This window comes from Myotis davidii, unplaced genomic scaffold (genome assembly GCF_000327345.1).
Source record: "Myotis davidii unplaced genomic scaffold, ASM32734v1 scaffold744, whole genome shotgun sequence".
Lineage (NCBI taxonomy): Eukaryota > Metazoa > Chordata > Mammalia > Chiroptera > Vespertilionidae > Myotis > Myotis davidii.
The window spans coordinates 1,023,796-1,030,788 of NW_006294760.1; the positions used below are offsets into that span (position 1 = coordinate 1,023,796).

The 6,993-nt window shown below is 45.5% G+C and overlaps 1 long non-coding RNA gene across 1 annotated transcript in view; it reads left to right on the forward strand.

Moving 5' to 3' along the window:
- Nucleotides 1–857, forward strand: part of LOC107184018 — a 2,415-nt gene extending 1,558 nt beyond the window's left edge. The window contains exon 2 of the long non-coding RNA XR_001514832.1: nucleotides 398–857. This is a non-coding gene — a long non-coding RNA (uncharacterized LOC107184018). The remainder of the gene's footprint in view (nucleotides 1–397) is intronic.
- The last annotated feature ends 6,136 nt before the right edge of the window (nucleotides 858–6,993 follow it).

Here is a 6,993-nt window from a genome sequence, read left to right on the forward strand (position 1 = left end):
CGCGCGCGCACACTGTTCCAGCTGGAGAGATGGGAGGGCGCCCCCTCATCCGAGGGCCCCTCGCTGGCCCTGTCCCCAGGAGGGCCTGCCCGTCCTCCACAAACCCCCTCCTGCGGCGTCCGGCCCAGAAGAGGAACGGCTTCTTGTTGGCTCTTCCTGTAGTTGCATCCCAGAAGTTTCCCTTCAAACCCTGCTCTCACTTTCATGGAAGCCTGTCCCCAGGACTTAGGGTGCCGGGGCTGCATCCTCGACAAAGGGGAAGCGCTTGCTGGGCTGGCGTCATTGAATGTTTCTGAATTGAACGGGGGTGCCACCTCTTCCTGCCCCTTTTCAATTTCCATAAAGGTCCGAAATAAAGAGCATTAATCAAAAAACCATTTTTTGTTGCTGTTTGTAGTTATGAAGCTGGATGCTGGTGAACACCTGTTTCCTCACAGCAGCTCCATCCATCGGGGACTTGTAGCAGGTGATGAGGCTGGGAGTGGGCGGCAAGGACCAGAGGGACAGCACTGGACAGACTCCGAGGGCCCCGGGCCTTGTCTGGGCTCCGCCACTAGAGCCAGGATGAGGTATTTCAACTCTGGTCTCTTTCTTCAGCGGCCAAGCGAGGGATCTGCATTCTATGGTCAGAATCCCAGGGCGGTTCTCTGTGACATACAGGCAACTGAAATAAGAGTGCGGACTCCCCTGGCACCTGTCCAGTGGCTGGGCAGTGCTTACTGCCCCATGAATGCCCCCCCTTTTTTTCCATTTTGAACTGACACTTAGGGAGTATGCCTGTAAGAATCAGTCTCAAGTGTACGGTGACTGTGGTAGCCATGTGAATTCTCACAGACATTAAATTGCACAGAACTGAATACACACACACAGGAATGCATGTAAACTGGGGGAATCTGAATAACCTGGTGGGTTGTGTCATTGTATCAGTCTATACTAATAATAGCCTAGGTGGCATCAAAGATGGCTATGCACACAGCCAAGGCTGAGCGGTGAGGCCTGGGGACCCCCCAGGTCTGTCTCCACTGAGAAGGCAGGTCCAGGCAGGGGAGGGCAGTTGGGGATGATCAGGCTGGCAGGCAGAAGGGTTAGGGGCAATCAGGCAGGCAGGTGAGCGGTTAGGACCCAGATTGTGAGAGGGATGTCCATCTACCGTTTAGGGATCAGGCCTAAACCAGCAGTCAGACATTCCCCCGAGGGGTCCCAGATTGGAGAGGGTGCAGGCTGGGCTGAGGGACACCCCCCCCCTTCCCGTGCATGAATTTTATGCACCAGGCCTCTAGAGTTTATATATTGTGCTATAATTTTGCAAGATGTTACCACTGGGAGAAGCAGGATCCAGGGTGCAAAGGATGTCCCTGTGTTCTTTCTTATAACTACATGTGAATCTGTAATTAACTCCAAATAACAAGAGGATCTGATAAGCCAAAAAATAAAGGACCACATCCATGCACCTAGAATTTTTGCAAGTCCCCCTGTCCCAAAATAGCCACCCGCCCCACCTCCCGCAAGGTGGTATTGGCTTAAATTTCAGGGCTGAAATTCATGCCACTGGATTCGTTAAAGCAGGGACAATGATTTCATCGTCTCCATCAATTCCAACCAAAGTGGTTTTTAACACTTTACGTTCATTGTGTAATCATGATGAGATTACTCATCTGTCACTTGGAAGGGTTGTGCTGTTCATTTCTTGAACTTAGGTGCAAATGGACATGCATCCTTACTTAACACCATTTTGAGTTGTTTTGTTTTTTAATCCTCACTTGTCCGAAGATATTTTTTATCAATTTTTTAAGAGTGGAAAGGGAGAGAGAGAAAGAAACATCCACATGAAAGAGACACATCGATTGGTTGCCTCCTGCATCAGCCTCCACCAGGATCAAACCTGAAACTGAGGCACGTGTCCGTGACTGGGAATCGAACCCAAGATCCTCTAGCTGCTGAGAAGCACTGGCCAGGTCAAGTTGTTTGTTTTTAATCTTCACATTAGGCATCCCTCCCAGCTTAGCATCGTTTGAATATTTATAAGGCTGCTTTCCACATTGAAGAAGAGGCTCCCACACCTGAGACTCTTACATGCCTAGAAGTGGTTGGTGCTCATAGGCGTGAAAGGCCATCGCCTGCTCGCCCTATCTTCTTCACAGGGGCCTCATTACTGAAAGGGAAACGAGGCGTCGACACGGAGACGGAGGGGGCGCGGGAGCCACGATCAAGACTCAATTCTTCAGCATCATGCTGGTTGTCGTTACCTGGTAGCCTTCCTTCTGTTCTTTGTCATTGTCACTGTGCCAATTGGCTTGTCCACGTGGGACCTGAAAGTTCCAAAGGGAGGAATCTTTTTTTCTCTCGCAAGAAAAACGATTTCAAATACGATAATGTTACATGCAATAAACACCCATTATTCAAGAAAAATTATCTTACATATAATAATATTACATGCAATGAACATTAATATTTTAAGAATGAAAGGATTTTAAGTATAATAATATTACCAAAACTGTACTAACATAGTATGATGTCACAAAGTTGTAGGAAATATTAAAAATCTGCAAATAACAGGATTGCTTCTATTGTATTCTAGAATTTCCCCCCCACCCCCAGCTCTATATTTATTATTTTATGTTGTTCATTATATTCCACAAATGAGGTAGATCATGAGATATTTCTCTTTCTCCGACTGGCTTATTTCACTTAGTATAATGCTCTCCATGTCCATCCATGCTGCTGCAAAGTGTAAGAGTTCCATCTTTTTTACTGCAGCATAGTATTCCATTGTGTAGATGTACCACAGTTTTCTAATCCGTTCATCTGCTGATAGGCACTTAGGCTGTTTCTAAATCTTAGCTATGGTAAATTGTGTTGCTATGAACATAGGGGTGCATATATCCTTTCTGATTGGTGTTTCTGGTTGCTTGGGATATAGTCCTAGAAGTGGGATCACTGGGTCAATTGGGAGTTCCATTTTGAGGGGTTTTTTTTTTTTAATTAAATCTTTATTGTTTAGATTATTACAGTTGTTCCTCTTTTTTCCCCCCATAGCTCCCCTCCACCCAGTTACCCCCCCACCCTCTGCCCTTACCCCCCCACTGTCCTCATCCATAGGTGTACAATTTTTGTTCAGTCTCTTCCCGAACCCCCCACACCCCTTTACCACCCCCCCACCAAGAATAGTCAGTCCACTCCCTTTCTATGCCCCTGATTCTATTATATTCACCAGTTTATTCTGTTCATCAGATTATTTATTCACTTGATTTTTAGATTCACTTGTTGATAGATGTGTATTTGTTGTTCATAATTTGTATCTTTCCCTTTTTCTTCTTCTTCCTCTTCTTAAAGGATACCTTTCAGCATTTCATATAATACTGGTTTGGTGGTGATGAACTCCTTTAGCTTTTCCTTATCTGTGAAGCTCTTTATCTGACCTTCTATTCTGAATGATAGCTTTGCTGGATAAAGTAATCTTGGTTGTAGGTTCTTGGCATTCATCACTTTGAATATTTCTTGCCACTCCCTTCAGGCCTGCATAGTTTCTGTTGAGAAATCAGCTGACAGTCGTGTGGGTACTCCCTTGTAGGTAACTGACTGTCTTTCTCTTGCTGCTTTTAAGATTCTCTCTTTGTCTTTTGCTCTTGGCATTTTAATTATGATGTGTCTTGGTGTGGTCCTCTTTGGATTCCTTTTGTTTGGGGTTCTCTGTGCTTCCTGGACTTGTAAGTCTATTTCTTTCACCAGGTGGGAGTTTTCTGTCATTATTTCTTCAAATAGGTTTTCAATATCTTGCTCTCTCTCTTCTTCTGGCACCCCTATAATTCAGATGTTGGTATGCTTGAAGTTGTCCCAGAGGCTCCTTACACTATCTTCATATTTTTGGATTCTTTTTTCTTTTTGTTTTTCTGGTTGGGTGTTTTTTGCTTTTTTGTATTTCAAATCTTTGACTTGATTCTTGTGATCCTCTAGTCTGCTGTTAGAACTCTGTATAATATTCTTTATTTCAGTCAGTGTATGCTTAATTTCTAGTTGGTCCTTTTCATAACCTTGAGGGTCTCACTAGATTTTTTGAGGGTCTCACTAAATTTATCGGCAGTCTCACTAGATTTATTGAGGGTCTTACTAAATTTATCGGCAGTTTCTAGAAAGTTCTTGAAAAACCTTAAAAGTGTGGTTTTGAACTCTATATCCGTAGTTTGCTTTCCTCCATTTCTGTCATCTGTGACCTGTTTCTTTGTCTCCGCATTTTTTATGCTTCTTTGTGTTGATAGAGTGGCTTTCTGTGCTAGGTGTCCTACAGGGCCCAGTGGCTCAGCCTCCCCAATTACCTTAGGTGGACCCTCTTGGTGTACCCCTTTGTGGGCTTTGTGCACAGTCTTGTTGTAGTTAAGCCTTTATTGGTGTAGGTATCACTGGGAGGAATTGACCTCCAGGCCAATTGGCTGTGAGAATCAGCTGTATCTACAGTGTGAGAACTTCTGTGCTGGAGACACCCTTATGGGGCAAGACTTGCTTCAGTGGGGTTTTGGTGCTCCCTGAGTCTGCCCCTGAGTGTGTCCTTTATGGATCTGAGGAGTTGTAATCTGGATGGTCCCACTCTGATCACTGGGTACACTGGCTCTTGGATCTCTAAGGAGGTGCTAATTTAGCCTCTGCCTGAGGCTATCCAGCAGGAGCTGTGGAGAGATTTGCAGATTCCTCTTCTTTGTTTGCGGTTTGGAGGTGCCCAGATGAGGTCCAGTTGTGAAGCAATGCAAGCTGCTGTGGGGCCTTGGGCCTTCTTTTGGAAGTTCTGGGTCTCTGACCCAGCTGCAGTTTGTTAGGTAATTTTCAGATTGGAAAGGGCCAGGCCTTTCATATGCAAAAGCCTCTGTGCACAGCTTGGGTGGGGCGGGGTCTCAGTGAATCGACATGGCGGAGCAAACAGCTATGGCTGATCCTCAGTCCTACCCTAAGAGGTCCCACGTCTCAGTGTCCTGGTACTCACTGCAAGCACCTTGGAGAGAAAGCCGCCCTCGAGTTCCGACCGATGCCAGACAGTCCAGTTTCTCCCCGTATGAGTCTGGATCCCCAGAGACTTGCCCAGAACTGGAGTTCAGAGCAGTCAGGAGCTTGAGACTCCCTCCCGATTGAAAAAGACAGCGCATCCTCAGTTGCCAGCCCTTTCGGCGTGCACCTCCGTACCTCTGCGCTTTACTTCCGCACCTCCTCTGAGTCTCAGTGTGCTTTTCTCTTTCCTTCTAGTTGTAGAATTTCCACTCAGCCAGCCTTCCTGTGGTTCTGGATGATGTCCGTTTTGTTTTTTAGTTGTATTTTTGAAGTGGTTGTGCGAGGCAGCAATTTCTGGTGTTTACCTATGCTGCCATCTTGGTTTCTCTGTCCATTTTTAGTTTTTTGAGGAAACTCCATACTGTTCTCCACAGTGGCTGCACCAGTGTGCATTCCCACCTGCAGTGCAGGAGGGTTCCTTTTTCTCCGCATCCTCACCAGCACTTGTCGTTTGTTGACTTGTTGATGATAGCCATTCTGACAGGCGTGAGATGGCACCGCATTGTTGTTTTTTGATTTACATCTCTTGGATGATTAGTGACTTTGAACATGTTTTCATATCTCTTGGCCTTCTGTATGTCCTCTTTGAAAAGTGTCTATTTTTTAGGTCCTTTGCCCATTTTTTATTGGATTGTTTATCTTCCTTTTGTTAAGTAGTATGAGTTCCCTGTAAATGTTGGAGATTAAACCTTATCGGTGATAACATTGGCAAGTATGTTCTCCCATGCAGTGGGCTTTCTTGTTGTTTTGTTGATGGTTGCTTTTGCTGTGCAGAAGCTTTTTATTTTGATGCAGTTCCCTTTGTTTATTTTCTCGTTAGTTTCCATTGCTCTAGGAGCTAAAGATATTTCTGTGACATATGTCTGCAATTTTGCTGCCTATAGATTCTTCTAAGGTTTTTATGGTTTCCCGTCTTATGTTTAAGTCCTTTATCCATTTTGAGTTTATTTTTGGGTACGGTGTAAGTTGGTGGTCTAGTTTCATTTTTTTGCATGGATCTGTCCAATTTTCCCAGCCACATTTATTGAAGAGACTGTCTTTGACGCCATTGTGTGCTCCAAAGGGAGGAGTCTTGGAGAGGAAGTCTTTCGCTCTGGGCTAGAGGCCCTTTGAGGAAATGCACACTGAACAGGAAGGCAAGTCCACAGTCCCTCGACCTCTAGAAAGAGCCAGATCTACTGAAATGTGATGGGAATCCCTTAGAACACCATCCCAGCCACATGCATCTGTGCTTCCTGCCAGGGTTACCATGGAAACACAGCACTTGGTCCTGCCTTCTCAGTCTACCCACTTGCGTCAGTCTTGGAACCAGATGCCTGCATCTAAGAAGTTCCAAGGGCAAGGGCACATCTTTGGTGTGATGACTCAGAGCTCAGGCCAGGAGAGTAGAGAGCAGTTTTTCTCTCCTCGGTTTCCCTTATGGCAGGGCATCCTGCCCCAAACCGGATGCTTCCAAAATAGACCTGTAATCCATGCTTGACAACAGATTGAAATGAGAAAACCTTTAGCTTCCACCAAGCCATGCTTTGCAGGATGGGGCCTGCCTTCATGGGGTTGATCATTTATCTGATACGAGGAAGGTTGGACACTGCTATGAGAGGCATAAGTTATTTCTCTTAAAATACCCCAAGCAGGCCTTGCTGACCTCCACTGATCTCCCAACAATCACATCAAAAAATTTGGACATCAAATGTCTAGATAAGATTTGCTTTGGTCTCCGTCCAAACATTATGTCACTCTTCAAATGAAGACCGACTACTGGGTAATTTGATAGAGGGTTTGACTGTCTCTGCGTGGGATGGGGAGCAGCAGCTCTGGCTCTTCCATCATATTCTGATGGGCTGGGCAGTCCTTGGGGCCACCCCTGGAGGACTGTTGGGATACTTAACATACTCTTCAGCTGATGTCTTACCCACAGGCCATTGTTTTTCTCACAATTGGTTGCCAAAATCATCAATG